General features: G+C 36.7%; 1 pseudogene; it reads right to left on the bottom strand.

Annotated features, from left to right (window-relative positions):
- Window positions 1-18,824: 18,824 nt before the first annotated feature.
- LOC142836960 (small ubiquitin-related modifier 3 pseudogene) lies at window positions 18,825-19,169 on the bottom strand (annotated as a pseudogene).
- Window positions 19,170-21,941: the final 2,772 nt, after the last annotated feature.

Genomic DNA, 21,941 nt, shown 5'->3' with positions numbered 1-21,941 from the left:
CTCCATGCTGTGAGATAATGCTTTTGTACACTTAAAAATTTGTCACTCAAGTTGATTTAATAAAAAGCTCGTTGTAAAATAGTCAGGCATGAGTGTATGTGGGACAACCAGTCTAAGACAATTCTGAGACGAGGAAAGGGAGAGAGTCATTCATCAGTCAGATACAGAAGTAGCAAGGTGAGAATGCCTCGGGGATAATATGTACCAAGCCATGTGACTAAACATAGGCAAGAATTATGGGTTAAGTTAAGTTGTAAGAGTGAGTTAAAAATAATCATAATAGGCCAACAGTTTATAATTAATATAAAACCTTTGTGTGTTTCCTTGAGACTGAAAGGCTATATGACAGGATGGGACAGAAAAATTGTCTACAGCCCCATCTATCCTTTCTCCTGTCTTGCTTTTGGACTTTCAGCTCTTTATTAGACAAGCACGTGTTTTATACAGGAAAAGAATCACAGTATCATAAAGTTAAACAAAGGCAACGCAAACAAAAGCAACACATATTTACATCATTAAACAAATGTTCCACAGCATAAACAAATGTAACATTTCTTAAAATAATTTTCCACAACAATATACCAGTGCCCTTTAAAGAAAGTGACTCTGCCTAATCCCAAAAGCCATTAACTTTCCTGAGCTCCTCAACTAGGAATAAGGCCCTCCATTGTGGATTATTTTGTATGTGTTAGTGTGTATTGTAGGTATGTGTATGTCAATTCTGAAGAGCCCTCAGAGATCTTAAAGGAGAAATAGAATTTCCTGCAACTGGAGTAACAGAATGTTACCCACATTCTGGGAATTGAACCTGTTTGTTCTGCAAGAGTAGTAAGCACTTTTAACCACTGAGCTGTTTCTCTAAACATCCATCTTAGAATTTTTAAGTGACTTAATGTTGTATAGGTTGTGTGAAAATTACCATAGCTTTTTTGAGTTCCTGTGTGCAGCATCCATATTATGTCCAGAAAACAAGATTTCAAGGCACTCTTCTCTACCCTCTGACACTTTCACGTCCTCTTCTGTTGTGTTTCCTGAACCTAGGGCAAGTTAATATAGACATCCGGTCTCATGACTAAGAAGACACAGTCACTTAATCTAGCACTTTGAGCAGTTATGAATCTCCAAATAACCCACTGCAAAAAGAGACTTCTTTCATTCCTTTTTTGAATAAAAAGTAAAGATTTAGTGGTGTGACAAGTTCTTCTGTACATGTTTTGCTTTTAGTGGTTAATGAATAAAGAAGCTCTTTGGCCTGTATAGATAGGGCAGAATAGATCTAGGTGTGCAAACAAAACTGAATGATGGGAGAAAGAAGTTGGAGTCAGTGAGATTCCATGTAACCACCAGAAGAGAAAGATGTGAGCTGCCAGCAAGAACCTTGCCAGGAGGCCAAGAACCTCATGGTAAAATATAAAATAATGGAAAGGCTTTAACTGAAGATGCAAGCACTAACTAGAAATATGCTTAAGTTATTGGCCAAACAATATTGCAAATAATATAGTTTCTGTGTGATTATGGGTCTGGGAAGCCAAGATGAACAAGCAGCCTCCCCCAATAGATCGACACACTGATGTGTAACAACTAAATTCACGTAAAACCTGATAGAGCTTATAAAATATTCTAGATACAAAAATAACAAAGTTTAGCCACTTTTTTTCCCACATGGGCTCTGTTTTCTGGTGGCAAGCAGGGGCACCATGGTTCATTTAAGAGAAGTCTTTCTGATTCATCATTAGCATAATTAAAAAAAACACAGCCTCTTTAAGAAATGGCATCTTCTTGGTTTATGATAGTTGCATGTACAGCTCTGGCCCCTTCAGGAGGCCTAGCACTTAATTGGAGTCTGTGAGCAGTATGTTACAAACTGCTTAATGGTGATACAGACCTGCTGTGTCCCTGGATCTGGGGCTGAAATAATGGCTCTCAGAGGCAGCGAACATGTCTCTGCCATGTTGGACTGGGTGGAGCAAGCAGGGCAGACTGTGAAGTTGGTCATAGATTAAAGGAGTAAAGATAATAAAATAATATTAAACTTGTAGAAAAATCAATAAAGTACGAAAAAAATAGGACACATAAAGATAGAATATACACAGAGAGTCTGGATTATTTATATTATTGTGTTTCCTTTGAATTTGTTGACTATGAATGAGCTAGGTACAGAGAGACATTTCATTGTACAAGCTGATAAACTAAACATATACATTTTAAAGGTATCTTGACTTCAAAGTTTTGTTCTAGGGATATGTTACTTTGGGAAAGAGGTTCTACTTTTGTTTCAACAGAGGATTAAAACCTGTGGATTCCTTCCAGACTAATGTGGTTTGATCAAACAAGACCCCCTGAAACAATGTCCCAGATGGTCCAACATCTATGATGGCTTCAGGACTGCTGGCTGAGATGGACCTACCACACAGAATACCCCGTGACAGACCTGATTAACAGTGCCCCCAGTCAGCAGGAAGCAGTCTAGACAACAACACCCAAATTCCCAAATGATTGTTTTTAAGTGTTTGTTTACATTTAAAGGAGGATATGCTATAAATATGAATACTTTGCATTGCTATGGATCTTGGTGTATTGAAACAAATTTGAGATAAATTTTGTTATATGTATATTTCTGTTCTTGATTAATGGATTGAGATTATTCAGGTCATTTAAAATGTAATGTATAATTAAGGAATACAGGTAAATAGATAGTCATCTATAATAGTCAATTTTGTAGTCATGTCAGTTAGGTTTTCTAGATATATAGAGATATATTTCAGTTAGATAATTTTCATAGCTATCAAAGACCTATGGAATATGGCATTTAAAATGTTTTAAGGGCTTAAGACTTTTGATAACAATGAGACATATCTTCTTCTGGCAGCAACAATCTATTTCAAGACAAAAGACTGATCTCCAAAATAAATAAAGAACTCAAGAAATTAAACATTAAATTTCTAAGTAACCCAATTAAAAAGTGTTATACTGAGCTAAACAGAGAATTCCTACAACAGAAGAATTTCAAATGGCCAAAAGATACTTAAGGACATGTTCAACTTCCTTAGCTATCAGGGAAATACTAATCAAAACAACTCTGAGATACCATCTTACTCCTGTCAGAATGCCTAAGATCAAAAACACTAATGATATCTTATTCTGGAGAGGATGTGGAGCAAACTTGTGCAACCACTTTGGAAATCAGTGTGGCAGTTTCTCAGAAAACTGGGAATCAACCTATCTCAGGATGCAGCAATACCACGCTTGGGAATATACCCAAGAGATGCCAAATCATACTATAAAAGCATTTATCCAACTATGTTCATAGCAGCATTATTTGTATTAGCCAGAACCTGGAAACAACCTAAATGCTCTCAATGGAAGAATAGATAAAGAAAGTGTGGCACATCTACACATTAGAGTACTACTCAGTGGTGAAAAATAATGACATCTTGAATTTTGCATGCAAATGGATGGAATTAGAAAACACTATCCTGATATAGGTAACGCAGACCACTATTTCAAAAAACTTAATATGGTATGTATTCACTTATTAGTGGATTCTAGCCATAAACAAAGGTCATCAATCTTATAGTTCATAATCCTAGAGACACTAAGTAATAAGATGAACCCAAAGAAAAACATATACAGACCCACCTGGAAATGGAATCAGACAAAACTTGGAGATCAGGGGAGTATGGGAGTAGAAGGAAGGGGAGAAGGAGGGGTTGAGGAGAACTTGAAGGAATGGGATAGTTGAGATGGAGAAAGGACAAATATGAGAGCAAGAAAAGAGATATCTTGATTGAGGAAGCCATTATGGAGTTAGCAAGAATCCTGGCTCTAGAAAAATACCCAAGAATCCATAGGGATGACTCCAGCTAAGACCCTGAGCAATAGAGAAGAAGGTGTCTGAACTGACCTTACCCTGTAGTCAGACTGATGATTATCTTAAATATAACCATAGAACCTTCATCAAATAACAAATGGGAACAGAGGCAATGACACATATTGGAGCACTGGACTGAGCTCCCAAGATCCAAGAGTGGAAGGAGCAAGAATATGAGCAAGCAATTCAAGACAATGAGGGGTTCATCCACTGAGACAGTTTGCTTGAGCTAATGGTAGCCCACCAACTCTAACTGGACTGGGAGTGAATGAATATGGGAACAACCAAGCCCCTTTGAAGATGGTTAACAGTTGGGACAGACATTGTGATTTGTCTCTACTGCATGTACCAGCTTCTTGGGATCCTATTCCCTATGGATGTAATCCTTGCTCAACCTAGATGTAGTAGAAAGGGCCTAGGATATTACACAGGGTGGGGCACATGGCCCTCTTTAGGATTGGAGGGAGTGGGATGGGAGGGTCAGTGCAGGGAGAGAGGTACAAAAAGGGGAGGGAGTGGGAATTGGTAGAAAAAGTTTAAATAAATTTAAAAAAGAAAAATGCTTAAGCTATTAGCCAAACAGTATTGTAAATGATATAGTCTCTTAGGGATTATTCCAGATCTGGGCAGCTGAGAATGAATGAGCAGCATCTGCCAACAATTCAGTAGACATTTTGACAACATTATCATTTAGTAAAATAACATGCAAGTGTTCCAACTTGGGCCTGTGCTCTAGTATGGGTTTACATTATGTCTATAGTACCAGATATGATTTCCTTTTAGTGGATCAGACCTTAAGCACAGTCAAGGAAGTAATTGACTATTTCCATAAATGATCTTGCCACTGTTGTACCAATGGGGAAATACTGTCTAGCAGATTAGACTTGCTGTATGTATTGCCTTGTGTGGTTAAGAACACTGATGTCTTTTATTTTCTAATAGTATTCACAGCACCTTCCAGAGTTTTGTAGAGTTTATGGCATTGAGAGCTTTTTTCCTGATCATTGTATAGTGATTTCTCTTGCAATAGGGTCTTATTATCCAGTTATATGGGTAACCCAGAGTGATAGAAATTGCCTAAAATGATATAGATGCCTTCAGAAGTAAAATACCTAACACTGAGATTTCTTTTTAATAACCTATGTCCTTGTTTATTGACACAATGTACTTCTGTTATACATTTCATTAGTTTTATTTAGCTTAAAAACTCATTGGGTTTTTGTATCTATTTTTCATGTCATTATTATTATTTAATTCTTTTCTCTCTATATCCTTTGCTCTGAACCCCATTGCTGTGGAATGATCCTACTGCACACTGTGTGAATATATGTGGCTATGATTGATTTATAAAACAAGCTGACTGGCCAATAGCTGAACAGGATAAAGTTAGGCACTTAAACTAAACTGAAATGGTGAGACGAGGTATGGCAGAGTCTGAAGTCACCATTGAGATGCAGAGGGAGCAGAAGATGAATCTTTTATGCTAATAAAGGTACCACCATATGGTAGAGCATAAATAAGAGAGAGGTTAATTTAATGTAAGAGCTAATTAATAATAAGCCTGAGCTTATTGATCAAACATTCATAATTAGCTTATACACTGTTCAAACTGGACTAGCAGGATGCAAGAAAGTCACTGTTGAAATTTGTCAAGACAAGGTAAGACATTCCCTCAAAATTTGCTGCTTTGCAAAAATGTCTGTCAGATATGCTAGGTCTGTAGGCCAGAGTTGGATGCTCCAATAATGCAGAATGACTTTGGGTCATTAGCCTGATGTCCCTGTCATTAGCTAATATTTTATATTTCTGGGGTATTTGATGGAGTTAAAGACTAGGTAGTTAAACTTATAGTATTTTTTTAGCTATGCTAGAAAGCAAAATAGGTATAAAACTTTAGACTCACTAAGATAAGACGGATAGTAGAGTTTTATCTACACTTCTGCCAAAATAAATAGATTGGATATTTTAATTGCAATTCTTACTTAATAATTATTATTGCCACATTGAGTTATACTAGGTTAAAGTTAAAGCCTTCCTTTTAAATTAGAAAAAGGAAAACAAGCTGACTGGTCAATAGTTGACAGGAAAAAGTTAGACAGGAATATCAAACTGAGAATGAAGGGTAGAGTCTGGAATCAGCATCAAGATACAGAGGGAACAGTAGATAAACATGCCATGCTAATTAAATTAACACCATGTGGAAGAGCAAAATAAGAAATATGGATTAATTTCAAAGTAAGAATGAGCTAGTAATAAACTTGAACTATTTGTTGAGCATTTGTAATGAATTAAACCTCAACTCCACCAATATCCTCCCTCTTTCCCTAGTAAAGAGATCACTATACTCTCCCATTACCCAGTTACTTTTCATTGCATATGTCTTTTTATTTGTTCTGACATGTCTTACCTGTGCTGTAAGATTTTAGGTTTCCATGGATGCCAGCCCAGATTACTATACAAAACTTTCAATCACTATAGAAGGACAAAACAAGATATTCCATGACAAAATGAGATTTACCCAATACCTAGCCACAAACCCAGCCCTAAATAAAGTACTAGAAGAAAAACTCCAACCCAAGGAGGTTAGTTACATCATAAAAACACAGACAATTGATGATCTCACAGAAGCAAACCCCAAAGAAAGAAAACACACACACACACACACAAATTAACATTACCAACAATGAAAATTAAATTAACAGAAGATAGCAATCACTGGTCATTAATATCCCTTAATATAAATGGACTCAACTTACCAATAAAAAGACACGGGCTAATAGTTTAGATACAAAGATAGAATCTATCCTTCTGCTGCATACAAGAAACACACTTCAACTTCAAAGACAGACATTGTCTCAGAGTAAAGGGTTGGGAAGAAAAAATTTCAATTAAATGGACCTAAGAAACAAGCAGGAGTAGCTATTCTACTATCTAACAAAATAGTTTCAAACTAAAATCAATCAAAAGATAAAAAGAAGGACATCTCATATTAGTCGCAAGAAAAATCCATCAAGAGGAAATCTCAATAATGAACATCTATGCCCCAAATATAAGGGCAACCTCATATGAAAAAAAAAACACTTTTAAAGCTTAAATCATTCATTAACCCACACACACAGACACTAATAGTGGGAGACTTCAACACTCTACCCTCACCACTGAACTGGTCAGTTAGACAAAAAATTAACAGAGAAAGAAGGGAACTAGCAGATGTTATGACTCAAATGGACTTAGCAAACATCTAAAGAATATTAAATCTAGGCCGGGTGGTGGTGGCGCACGCCTTTAATCCCAGCACTCGGGAGGCAGAGGCAGGCAGATCTCTGGGAGTTCGAGGCCAGCCTGGTCTACAAGAGCTAGTTCCGGCAAGGGCAGCAAAGCTACAGAGAAAACAAAAAAAAAAAAAAAAGAATATTAAATCCAAACATAAAAGAATATACCTTTTTCTCAACACCTCATGGAACCTTCTCAAAAACTGACCACATACTTGGTAACAAAAAACTAGAATAACCCCATGTATCCTATCATATCACCATGGTGTAAAACTAGAATTCAACAGCAATACTATTTCCAGAAAGCCCACAAACACATGGAAATTAAACAATGCTTTCTGGAATCATAAAAAGTAAAGAAAGAAATAAAGAGAGAAATTAAAGACATCCTAAAATTCAATGAAAATGACCATATAACATACCCAAATTTATGGGACACAATGAAAACAGTGTTAAGAGGAAAGTTCATAGCACTAAATGTGTACATAAAGAGGGTGGAAAAATCCCACACTAGTGAATTAAAAGAACATTTGAAAACTTTAGAAAGAAAAGAAGCAAACTCACCCAAGACAACTAGATTGGAGGAAATAAATTGAGAGTTGAAATCAACAAAATAGAAACAAACAACAACAAAAAAAAAACAACAAAGAATCAATGAGACAGAGAGTTGGTTCTTCAAGAAAATCAATGAAATAGACAAACTTTTACCCAAACTAATCAAAAGAAAGAGAGAGAATATCTAAATTTACAAAATCAGAAATGAAAAGGGGGACATTACAACAGACACGAAGAAAATCCAGAGAATCATCAGGTCATATTTCGAAAACCTCTACTCCACAAAATTGGAAGACTTAAAGGAAATGGACAACTTTCTGGATAAATATCACTTACCAAAATTAAATCAAGACCAGATAGGCAAATTCAATGACCTATAACTACTAAAGAAATAGAAAAAGTCATCAATAGTCTCTGAACCAAAGAAAGTCCAGGACCAGAAAGTTTCTGTTCAGAATTGTACAAGATTTTCAAAAAAGAACTAATACCAATAATCTTCAAATTGTTCCACACAATAGAAACAGAAGGAACTTTGCCAAACTCTTTTTATGAGGTTACAATTACCCGGATACCCAAAACACATACAGACATTACTAAAAGAGAGAATTGCAGACCAATCTCACTTATAAACAATTGATGCAAAAATACTAAGTAAAACACTGGCGAATCGAATGCAAGAACACATCAAAACCATTCTCCACCATGATTAAACTGGCTTCATCCCAGTGATGCATGGATGGTTTAACATACAAAAATCTGTCAATGTAATCCACCATATAAACAAACTGAAAAATAAAAACCACATGATCATCTCATTAGACGCTGAAAAAGCTTTCAACAAAATACAACATCCCTTCATGATAATGTTGTTGGAGAGAGCAGGAATACAAGGAACATAACTAAACATAATAAAGGCAAGCCAACAGCCAACATAAAACTAAATAGAAACTCCCAGCATTCGCACTGAAATAAGGAACAAGACAAGGTTGTTCACTCTCTCCATATCTTTTCAATATGGTTCTTGAAGTCCTAGCTAGAGCAATAAGACAACAAAGGAACAAGGGGATACAAATAGAAAAGAAAGTAAAACACTCATTATTTGCTGATGATATCATAGTTTACATATGCGACCCCAAAAATTCTGCCAAGGAACTTCTAAAACTCATAAACACTTTCAGTAATGTAGCAGGATACAGGATATCTCAAAAGAATCAGTAGCCATCCTTTACACAGATGATAAATGTGCCAAGAAAGAAATAAAAGAAACATCACCATTCACAATAGCCACAAATAGCATGAAATATCTCGAGTAACTCTAACCAAACAAGTGGAAGATCTGTATGACACAAACTTTAAATCTTTGAAGAAAGAAATTGGAAAAGACACCAGAAAGTGGAACAATCTCCCGAAAGCAGTCTACTGATTCAATGTAATGCCCATCAAAATCCCAGAAAAATTCTTCACAGAGCTCAAAAAGAAGGGTACTCAACTTCATAAGGAAAAGCAAAATACCCAGGAGAGCCAAAACTATGCTGTACAATAAAAGAACTTCTGGAGGCATCACAATTCCTGACTTCAAACTCTACTACAGAGCTATAGTACTGAAAACAGCCTGATATTGGCATAAAAACAGACAGGAAGACCAATGGAACTGAATCAAAGACCCAGATATTAATCCATACACCTTTAAACACCTAGTTTTTGACAAAGAAGCAAAAAAATACCAAATGGAAGAAAGAAAGCATATTTAACAAATGTTGCTGGCATAACTGGGTATCAACATGTCAAAGAATGAAAACAAATCCATATCTATCACAATGCATAAAACTCAAGTCCAAATAGATCAAAGACCTCAACGTAAAGCTATCCATACTGAACCTCATAGAAAACAATGTGAGAAATACACTTGAATGCATTGGCACAAAAGACCACTTCGTAAATATAACCCCAGTAGCACAAACACTGAGAAAAACAATTAATAAATTGGATCTCCTGATACTGAGAAGCTTTTGTAAAACAACAAGACAAAACAATAGCCTACAGAATTGGAAAAGACCTTCACCAACCCCACAACAGACATAAGTCTGATCTCCAAAATATACAAAGAGCTCAAGAAATTGGTCATCCAAAGAACAAATAATCCAATAAAAAAAATGGAATATAGACCAAAACAGAGAACTCTCAACAAAGCCATTCTAAAACGGCATAAAGACATTTAAGGAAATGCTCAGCATCATTAGTAATCAAAGAAATGCAAATCCAAAGAACTTTGAGATTACATCTTATACCTTAAGAATAGCCAAGATCAAAAACATTGAAGACAACTTATGCTAGAGAGGTTGTGGGGTAAAGGGAACACTCCTGCATTTCTGGTGGGAGTGTAACCTGGTATAGACCCTTAGAATATCAGTATAGCAATTTCTCAGAAAATTAGGAAACAACCTTCCTCAAGACCCATCAAATACCACTTTTGGGTAAATATCCAAAGGCTGCTCAATATTACCACAAGGACATGTGCTTAACTATAGTCATAGCAGCTTTGTTTGTCATAGCCAGAACCTGGAAACAACATAAATGTCCCTCAACCAAAGAATGGATAAATGGTAGATTTACATGATGGAGTACTACATAGCAGAAAAAAATAATGACATCTTGAAATGTGCAGGCAAAAGGATGGAGTTAGAAAACATCATACTGAGTGAGGTAATCCAGACCCAGAAAGATAATTATCATATATACTCACTTGTAAGTAATTTTTAAACATAAAACAAAGAAAACCATCCTACAAATCACAATCCCAGAGAACCTAGACAACAATGAGGACCCTAAGAAAGACATACATGGATCAAATCTACATGGGAAAAAAGAGAGAGAGAAAGAGATCTCCTGAGTAAATTGGGACCATGGGGACCATGGGAGAGGATTAAACAGGAGGGAGTGGCAGAGATAAGAACAGAGAAAAATGTATAGCTCAATAAAATCAATTAAAAAAATCATACTAGATTTAAAAAAAAAAGATTTTAGGCTTCTGTGAAACTTTTTCATGCATACTTCATATTCATTGACCCTCTTCCACCTTCAATTCATTTACTCCACTTCCTTCTTTAACCCTTTTGATCTTAGTATTCTTGTTTTCTATTTAAAATTTCACCTTACTCAGTGGGTGGGTGCACCCCTCGTGGTCCTGACTTCCTTGCTCATCTTCTCCCTCCTTCTGCTCCTCATTGGGACCTTGGAAGCTCAGTCCAGTGCTCCAGTGTGGGTCTCTGTCTCTATCTCCATCCATCACCAGATGAAGGTTCTATGGTGATATGCAAGATATTCGTCAGTATTGTTATAGGATAGGGTCATTTCAGGTTCCCTATCCTCATCTGCCCAGGGAACTAACTGGGGACATCGCCTTGGGCTCCTGGGAGCCACTCTAGGTTCAAGTCTCTTGCCAGCCCTAAGGTGACTCCCTTAACTAAAAATTGTGCTTCCGTGCTCCCCTATCCAACCTTCCTTTATCCCAATCATCCCTTTTCCCCAAGTTCCCCCTATCCTCCCCTTCTCCCTTTTCTGTCCCCATCTCCCCTTACCCCCATCCCACAGTGGGGCTGATCTATTGGGAGCTCACCAAGGCCAGCTGGACTGTGACTGAAAAAGCATGGGATAAAACGGGAATCTCTGACCATGGCGAACAATGAGGGCTGATGAGAAGCCAAGGACGATGGCACGGAGTTTTGATCCTACTTAATGTTCTGGCTTTGTGGGAGCCTAGCCAGTTTGGATGTTCACCTTCCTAGATATGGACGGAGGGGGGAGGACCTTGGACTTTCCACAGGGCAGGGAACCCTGACTGCTCTTTGGACTGGAGAGGGAGGGGGAGAGGAGTGGGGGGAGGGGGAGAAGGGTAGGAGGAGGGGGAGAAGGGTAGGAGGAGGGGGAGAAGGGTAGGAGGAGGGGGAGGGAAATGGGAGGCTGGGAGGAGGCGGAAACTATTTTTTTCCTTTTTTTTTCAATAAAAAAAGAAACAATTAAAAAAAGAAAAAGGATTTCACCTTACTCCACTCAGAATGGCCATCATTGGTAACACAGATGACAACAGAATTTGCATGGATTTGAGAAACTAGGAACCCTAATTCACTGTTGAAAGGGTTTTAATGTAGTGTTGCCACTTTGGAATTCCATCTGGAGCTCACTTGTGAACCTAGAAATAGAAATATTATGTTTTAGCCACCAATATCTGATATATATATATATATATATATATATATATATATATATATATAATATAATTTTATCTTATTACAGAGGTATTGAACATCTATGTTCACTTCTGCTCTGTTCACAATAGTTGAAAAATGGAATCAACCTAGATGCCCATCAATTGATGGACTGATAATACAAAATGTGCTGCATTTAATTTTAAAATTATAGAGTATTACTTAGCTGGAAATAAACATGAAATTATAAAAACTGTAGCTAAAATTGTTCATTGTGCTACCCTCTCCATTTTACACACCTTGGAAAGAAAAGCCCAGGTTACCAGAGAAACCAAAATTGAAATTTCCTAGGCTCTAATCTCAAATTGTCCTGGACAGACTGATAGCACAAAGGCATGCTGCCAGGCTGCCAAGATGTTCAAAAGCTCTTTGTCCTAAGGAATCCTTTATAGCTCCTGGTGGTTTGCCAGGATGTTGTCATCCTAGTCCAAATGTTTTGGCTGAATGTACAATATCTGGGAGGCATGCACATACAAATGATGCCTCCCATAAGCACCCAGATAGAGTGGTCCTAAAAAGGCACTGGATAAGAAGATGTTTTATATTATACAAAACTTAGTCTATAAATTAAAGGCAACACATGATGTTACCATATAACATACATAGGAACTTAGGATATCCTTCATCAAACAAATTCTTTAGGAGTTTTGTATGAACTTATATTCCTGTCTTCTTTTGTTGTCTTTGGTTTTTTAATTTAATAAAGTCGCTTTATTGGGATATACTCATGAAAAGAATCGTTATGAAAGTAAATTAAAACAGCCAAACAAACACAAGAAAAATTATTGATAGTAAAAGCGTGAAACCAGAAGTGAAGTTCCATGGCTTCTGAATAGCTATTCTAACTGCTAACAAGTTCAGTGAAGTGTATAGAACTTGGTATTGGGTGATACTTTCTTTACTTAGTCATACTTTTTCTACAGAAGAGAAAGAATATCTAACCTCTTAAGACCTAACCAGGAAGAAAGAAGTCTAAAGGACAACAGACATAAAGCATGTCCCTTTTTAATCCAGATGCCCAGTGGTTTTCTTCACTTAGAGAAATGAGTAGGGGTTGATAATTCTGCTGAATGGTCATAGGATTAAATTGATTCCTAAGGACTTATTATTATGACATAACTTATTTTTATGTCAGCCCTCGTCAGAGAAGCATCTTCCTGCAGTAGATACCGATTAACAGAGAGTCCCACAAGCTTTCTAGGTGCAGAGAATAAGACACTGTGGAATGTTCATTCCTAAATGAGGCATCTATAAAACACTCTTTTTTCCCAAGCCTGAGGCATTATTGCAGAAGATAGGGTGGGAAGATTGTAAGAGACATAAGTAGTGGATGACTGAATGGAGACAATATTATCTGAACACAGCATGGCAGCTGCATATATTAAATTACAGAAAGAGTCAGCATGCACAAGACCTGTGATAAGTCAAGGCAAACAAATTCCAGAAAGAGGAGTTGGTCATGAAACCTTCCCACTGATTAAGGAGCTATTAGCAGTTGATAGCTGCTGGAAGAGAAAATGTTATTAAAGGCCCATGGTGACTTGACCACCCTTCAGCAAATGCTAAGTATTTAGGATAAGATAAGCAGCACAAGTTGAACTTCACGGTTATTAAAAAAAAACTTTTTATTACAAAATACCACAAGTTAAGGCATTAACATAAAATAAGTCAAAGTTAACAATCTTATAATCTTCCTCTAATAGCTCCATAGGATAATATGTTTTAGATCTATCAATACCTGATCAATGTGAACTCAAGAAGATCCCTAGTATATTCTTGCTATTAATCCAAAAATGATTTAATTTAATGTCTTTCTTTTTGTGCCCCTTGGATGTGTGTCTGTGTGTGTTCAGTTCAGCTGACAATCTCAGATGTCATTCTGAGAAACAGCATTCATCTCCTTACTGGCAGTGTCTATCGCTGGTCTGTAGCACAATAATAAGCCAAGTTTGTTGCTAGGGAGCCCCAGAAAACTGACTTTCTCCATCTCCTTAACACTATTATAAGCACTGGGCAGCAGAACTGACAATGTTACATGCATTTTGAGGACTGAACTCAGGTTCTCATGCTGTTAAAGCAAGCACTTTGCATACGGAACTATCTCCCCAGCCTCATTTATTCTCCTCTTTACTCATACATCTGATGTTTCTCTGTATTTGACCTAAAATCTTGTCAATCTGGAATTTTAATCTGGCTGTAATTTAAGGGAATAATAACTGTGTTGACTTTCTCAATTCTGTGGGTGTTTATAAATAGTGCCACTAAGGATGAATAGAAGAGAGAGAGAGAAATGCATCAGTATAATAGAAGCCTTGGCTCAGAAACTGAGATGAGTATTCTGTGATTTGTCACTTTTATGGATATAATTTTCACAAACTGGGTTTACTTAAGGTGAGTAGTTAAGAAAATAACTAAGTGAAACATTTATGACTTGAAAATGTGAATCAATGGGCACTTACTGGTAGAGGCTTCGGGGACAAAGGAAAAATAATGAGTCTAATTCACATTTGACCTGCCTCTGATCCACATAATATAAATAATTGATCTCCACTCTGCACGGACATAATTATCTTTCTTCACATTCACCTCAAAAGCTTTGCATCAATACGTATGAGTAACTTAGAGAAAATTGTGCACTCATAACAGCTTAACCAAATTGCATGTTAGTTATAATTGTGACCTACAATTAGAAGAGTCAAGAAAAGGCATTTTAAAATTCTCTCAGGAAAACACAAAGTATACCTGCTTGTTATATTCATCGAAATCTCAAGTATAAACTAATCAACCTTTAACAGTATGCGCAGATAACTACAAAGCCCTTCTGGGGAGAGCAGGGGTTCCACATATAGGTGAATTGAGAACTGGAAAGAGAAAAGAGAAAAAGACTTTCAGCAGTGGATAGTAAAACATACTTGAGGAAAGAGTCCTGCAAAGTGACCCAGGATCTATGCATGTTTTGTTATTTATATTGCTGATGAGGGTCATGTACCATGGATGAACTCTCTTTGCTTGGCACCAAACCTTACTCTTTTCATATATTATATGAAGAGTTCATAGGAAGTGATATACATGATGCAATGAGGTAAGGTTTCAAAAATGTATGTGTGGTGAAAACAGAACAAATGGAAGAAACTTTTATTAGACCTGGGACTGAAAAGTAGAGAGAGGCCAGAGTTTCAAAAGAAAGCTCTCTTTGGGGCATTAAAGTGATTAAGAAACTATGTCAAACTTCAAGCATCAATTATCAAATTGTAGCATCTATTATCTGAAGAAAAATATAGTAAAAAAGTTAAAGTAGACATATTAGAAAACCAAAAACAAGATTACTAACTACCCCCATGAATAGAAATATTCAGCATGTACTTGAGTTATGAAATATTATAACAAAGAAAAATTATTATTAGTAATTTATTTTGTTGCTGTGAAATTCGAGTAGTTTAAAGTGTTTAGCCTAGAGTATCAGCATCCATTCATTCAATAAGTGTGTATTAGGTGTGCCTTGCATCTAAAGCATTGGATCAGTTTTTTAGGATAAAGAAGAAAACGAAAGCATTCCAGATTTCCTTAGGTCCATAACTTGAATTAAAAACACTTCATAGAATTGTTTTAAGATGTCCCAAAAATGAAAGTTTTGAAAATGACAAAAGAAAGAGTATAGAGATAGAAAAAAATACAATAAAGCAAGATTATTTTATGAAGGAGTAGAAAAAGCAAAATCTTCTCTTTGTAAAACCTAAATTGATTTGAATGACAAGGATAAACATAAACATGCGAGCAACTATCCAGTGAAACAAACTGGATGGCAATAAAATACACATTTTTTAACACATGAAAAAGAAACTTAATATTTGCATCATAATGGAGAAGAGTTGTGTGAAAAGATGAGATTAAAGAACCACCTTTCATATATTATTCAGCTAAGAACAGTCTGATCAAAGTCTATAGGCTTTGAGAAATTACCAGTCCAAACAATCAGAGATACACAGAGAAGAAAGGATAAATGCAAATATCAAGGGCAATTTATGTTTCACGATCAAAATGATGGATAACAATTGAAAATGGATGAACATGGAATGAAAAATAAAAGCGTGATGACTCATCTGCAAGAGTCAACATATCAATTAAGTGAAAACCTCAGTGGCATAAAAGACTTACTGAAGTGGAAATAAAATAGAAGGTGAGCTGAAAAGTAAGCGATGATGGTTAAAGAATGGGATGTCTGACATTGAAGTTCCAGAAATGCAGTTGAAGGTGATGTCATAATGCAAACTCGGATTTTTTAATGTGAGCAATAATGATGAATGGATGTTGAGGACACTTTTTTTGTAGTGGCGTTTCAATTGTATTTTAATAAATGAAACTTGTCTAAAGATCTTAGAGTAAAAACAACCCCACTGGCTAGTCTTACAAAGTAGGTAATGATAACACACATCTTTAATCCCAGGAACTACATTAGTTTGGCATAAAATCTGAGCAGTGCATGCCCTTACTCATAGTGGTGCATATCTTTAATCCCAGACCTAGAGAGGATTATAAAACAGGAGGAAACAGCTCTCAAACACAGTCTTATTCTGAGATTCCCGGAAGCATGATTGCCATTTTGAATTGATGTCGCAGTAAGAGCCAGTGGCTGGCTGCTTTGCTTTTCAGGTCTTCAAGTTGAACCCAAATTTCTCTCTCTAATATTACTAATTGTGTTTCACCTTTCCTTTTTTTTTTGGAAATAAAGAAGTTGAGAAGTGTGCAGAGGTGAACTGAGTTGAGTATCCCTTCAGTAAATGGAAGGAGGGATAAATGGAAGATGACATCATTGTTATTTCTCAGTTTAAAGGACGTGGAGTTCTTTGAATGAACACAAAATGTTTTGCAGTTTCCCAGTTAAAACAAGAGTCCACCTCATGTATCTTCTGATTATGCCAGCAAAGTTATCAAAGAAAAATATGGAATTGCTTAAAAAGTTGGTCATGGGATTACAGATCTTTCTGCAAATATTCATTACAGAATATTTAATAATCAAGAGAATGCAATTCTGTGATAACCAATTCTTCATAACTATGGTATACTTCACAATAGTGTGAAGGTTAGTCTGGATGGCCAGCGTACTTGGAACTGGAATGAATCAAGATACTCCCCTCCTGTTGACTCTGTGAGGATTAACTAAAGGTAGAAAACAACCTTCCCCAGTGGACAGTACTTGCTGTTGCAACACAGGTGTAATTTGTCACTCTTTGCTAGTGATTGCCTCTCTGCTGCTGTTGCTGTTGCCGCCACCACCCTTCAGGAACATAACCCAGTGTCTTCAGCCTTTCAAGATGGGTTGAAGATCCACGGACTCCCCAGGAATTCTTGGTACCTTTAGCATACCAAATCATAATTAATGAGACATCCAGGCTCATAGACTAACTGGCTACCAGTTTCTCAGCATCTCCAGAAGACAGACAATCCTTTGTGGACAACTTAGTCTGTGCCATGTAATCCAATCTAATAAATTCCTCTCTTAAATATATTCAGCATCAGTTCTTTTCTTTTAGAGAACCTGACAACACCACATACCATCTCAGTTTGTTTAATCTGTATTTTTATTAACATTTATAATATTGAAGGCTTGTTTCCCCCACTTTTATCTGGTACATCTACTAGTAATGAATTAATTAAGCAACTGCAATTAAAGTGTTAAATATTTGCTTAATCATTATTTCTTTGAATGATTACAAGTTTATTAGCAGCACTGTTCTTTTTTTCGCCAAACTATATTTACTGTTTACAGTAGTAAAAAGGATGACAAATAATGTACAAACTGGATAAACACAACACAGCCAACAAACATCGCACCAAGCCCATGCAGTGAAACAGGAAACAACATTTTCCTTGGATTTTAAGCAAGCGAGAGATGGTCCGTCAGTCAGTGTCAGGTGATTATGAAAGGCAGAGAGGGTCATCAAGCAGCAATGGACCCTTACACAAGGATGACAGGCAGGACGATCCACATTTAACTGGTATAGACCCCACAATTCAGGACTGAAGTCACCCACTGATGCATCATTTGAATACACATCTGGAAAGCCACAGAGCATAATCCATGAGAATGAGGTCACCTTTCCCAGGCTTTCTTTGCAACCACACTTTAAAGCAGGTCTCTTACACAGCATCACTGTAAGCTTGATACTTAACCAATTACCTTCTTACACAGAAACCATAATTATGCATTGGAACCAAGTACTAAAAAATAATCTGAGGCCACATTCAATTTCCAAATGAGACATAGCAGTTACTTTCTTCTACATTATAACAAGGAAAGAGAGTGGGTCCCACCTTACCAACGCTGCCCATTTACCTATTACCAGATGCCAAGTAGAAAGGGGGCATGTCAGGAGACATTGGGTCACCGTACTTAAGGACTCCTTCCAGTGGTCTTTTCCCTTTAACTTTAGAATGTTTGACAAAACTCAAGCTGATAGTATTTCAATGTTTTAATATTCTATGCCTACAACCAATAGGTGCAATTCTGTCCTACTCTCCCATCTCAACATCCCAAAGGCAAGCCCACTGGGTAATGGGACCACAAGCTCTCTCCTTGAATAGACAAATCACTCTAAAAGCAGCCACAGTTCTGGGGGTGAGAGTCAGGTAGCAGGCTTTTCCACACCCACCTCCAAGTTTGGGGGAAACATATTTTAGGGATGGGAGGAAGCAGAAACGGAAACATAAACAAATCCCAAAACCTTGCTCTTGTTTCCCCTAAAGGCAATGCGCTACACAACACTTCCATCTCTGCATGATGGTCTGTAGTCCGCTCCAAGCACACCAGAGTCAGGGACTCTGGCTTCTGCTGACTTTTGCTTCGGTGATTGGTGTGGCTGCATGGTCACCTTTCAATAGCAGATGTCAAGACAATGATAGGGTATGGAGACAGTCCCTCGGGAAGCTGTTCCTCCTGTCTGCTGCGGGAATACGTCAATGGTGTCCTATCCTCCATCTCCAGCTGGACTGGGGTGTCTGTTTCATTGATTGGTTGTCCATCAAACCGGAATAGTATCTGCCTCATTGACAAGCCCTGTCTCTCGCAGAAAGCCTTCATCAGCTTGCTCAGTGGCGTATGCCTCTTGATCTTGAACTGCACCACTGAGCCATCCTGTCCCGCCACTTTCAGGTTGATATGGTCATTCTCTGTCTTCACTCCCTCCTTGGGCTTCTCTTCCGACATGGTTGGGCTTTGGCGGGAAGCGCAGGAAGAACCGGTGGCTCTGGAGCAGACTAGTCATGCTCTCTGCCCCGCCTCACACCCCTAGCACACACAGAGGACCAGGTTTCAGCTCTAAGACCCCATGTCAGGCGGCCCACAACCAGCTGTAACTCCATCTCCTGGGGATCCAGCACCCTATTATGGGATCCAGTGGAACATAAAACAAATATGTGTAAGTCCTAAATAGATAAAAGAATATGAGGTACAGGTTTGTAGTGCCTTTGATGTTACATTGACTGAAATGCTCCTCATTACATAGCCTATCTAGTTCCATAGAAACATGCACCAGTAATATGACATCTCTCAGAGAGTGGTGCCTTGCATGTCCTATGACAGAACGTACAAAGCCTATAGATACAACATGTTCTTTAAAAAGTGTATAATTACAAATTCTAGCATAAGAAAAAGCAATAGATGTAACAAGCACTGGAAACATCCTTTGACACTTGCAAAGGTCTCAAAATTTACTCACGAATCAAATCCAGAAACCTGTAAGAAAATAGCTGCCAAAGTTAAGTAAAAAAGAAATAGTTTATGCTAGCCAAAAAGGATAAGAAATATAAAGTAAGCATAATTATTGAGATAATTTTTCTAGCTTATTCCATTGGAAAACAAAACACTCAAGTAAAGCAATGAAATAATTTGAGGTTGGTATAAAACTAAGATTTCCTAATCCATAGTCTCAACTGAATGGTAATCCTTTGGTGTTTTCTTTATTTTTTAAAATTTATACCCACATGATAGACTTATTTGAGTATATGATTAAATAATTATTCTTATAGAGGTCCTGGGCAATTAGAATACCAATATTCTGTCTATGAAAGTATACCATTTGGTGACATCATTGAGTTGTCCTTGATGGATGGAGTTCTAGATTCATCTGACACTTCTGTATCTGTTTCCTTCACATACATTTATGGGTTTTTTTTTTTTTGAGACAGGGCTTTACTATGTAGTCCTGACTGTCCTGAAACTTGATCTGTAGACCAGGCTAGCCTTGAACTCATAGAGATCTGTATGCTTCTGCCTCCTGAGTGCTGGGATTAAAGGTTTTCTTTTAATAAATTTTTAAAGATTCTTTCTTTCTTTCTTTCTTTCTTTCTTTCTTTCTTTCTTTCTTATTTGTGCACTTTTTTTTTTTTGTATTTTGCCTGCATGGATTGTTTGTGTGCGGGTATTAAATCCTCTAGAACTGGAGTTACAGACAGATGTGAGCGGTCATGAGGCTGTTGGAAATTGAACCAGGGTCCTCTGGAAGAACAGCTTGTACTCTTAACCCCTAAGCTATCTCTCCAATCCGCATTTTATGTATTTCAATGAACGAACTTGAAAAGAGTCATCGTTTTACTTTATTCTCAAAGTATATCTTATATTCATTGAGCAAATTAAAAGAACTAATTCAAGAATTTGATGCTCTTTATTATTTAGATATATTGATACATGGGCTAATTATTTTAAATTAATTACATGTATATTACAAGTGTGGTATGACATTTCTTTAAATGAAACTACAATAGATATATTGCCATACACCTGTAACACAACCATATGGGATATGACCCAGTAGAATTATCAGAAGTTTGAGGCATGCTTCGGCTACATTGTGTGCCTGCTCTACAATGTAATAACAGTGAGACCATGTTCAAAACAACTTAAACTGCATGATGAAAAACTAGATATCACGTGAAGCCTCAAATGTCATATTATTAATTCTAATACTAGGGCATTATACAAAAAATTGGGATGCATAATTAATTCATGGAATTTCTGTGTTCCCTAAAGAAGTTAAAAATAACTTTGAAAAATTACAAATTCATGCTTCATGTGAGTAGTTTACCTATTTGAGAATAATAGTCTTTAACTTTGGAAATATTTACTTATTTAACCATTAAACTTCCATGTTAAGTTTAAAGCCACTAAAATATATAGTCTTACTGAAATAATGTCCTCACAAGCATCTCCACTCTATTATTTCTTTGCAGTAAGCTATTAAAACTCAGATTCACTGAGCTAGGCACCATTATGCAATAATACCCTATGACTTAATATGTAGCATTCCAAAGATGATACCTATAGATTTGTACTGATGTATTTTAAAAACTCACTGTAATTTATTAAAAATTATTATAAAATGGGAGAGATTTATTTCTAAGATATTTCACATTCATACATATTGAATTTCAATGCAGTATTTAAAGAGTGATGGAAGATTTAAACAAATGTTCACAAATGATCACACAATTGCACATTAGGTTGAGAAATGCCTACCTGGATGGTTTTGCATTTTTATGAACTGCATTAATATGTAAATCTCTAAACACGTATTTAAATGCTGAGTTAATAAAAATAAATCTCCCATGTATTGTTCTAGACATCATTTACCAACAGTTCTTAATGCACTGAGGCATCTTTCCATGGATTTAAAATTTAAGACCATGGGTTGTGTTTATAAGAATGATTGCAGGCATTTTCAAACGAATAGAGAAAAGAAGCTGTGTCAGATACCATTATATTCAATCATTCACAGATTAAAGGAACATAATAGGAGTACTTACGAAATGCATCTTCAGAAGCTTACTGTAAATGGAGATATCCTGGTTTCTGTTTGAGAACATGGATGCTTTACAATTATGGGCTGTTTTTCATTCAAAACTTTACTATCTGTCTGTTCTGTTTTTTACACTTGTAAATTTAACTAAGTATGGCCAGAAGCTGTCTCTGTACATACTCTAATT

Source organism: Microtus pennsylvanicus, chromosome 17 (genome assembly GCF_037038515.1).
Source record: "Microtus pennsylvanicus isolate mMicPen1 chromosome 17, mMicPen1.hap1, whole genome shotgun sequence".
Taxonomy (NCBI): Eukaryota; Metazoa; Chordata; class Mammalia; order Rodentia; family Cricetidae; genus Microtus; species Microtus pennsylvanicus.
The sequence above is the reverse complement of the archived record's forward strand: the minus strand, read 5'-3'. Positions and strand labels throughout refer to the sequence as shown.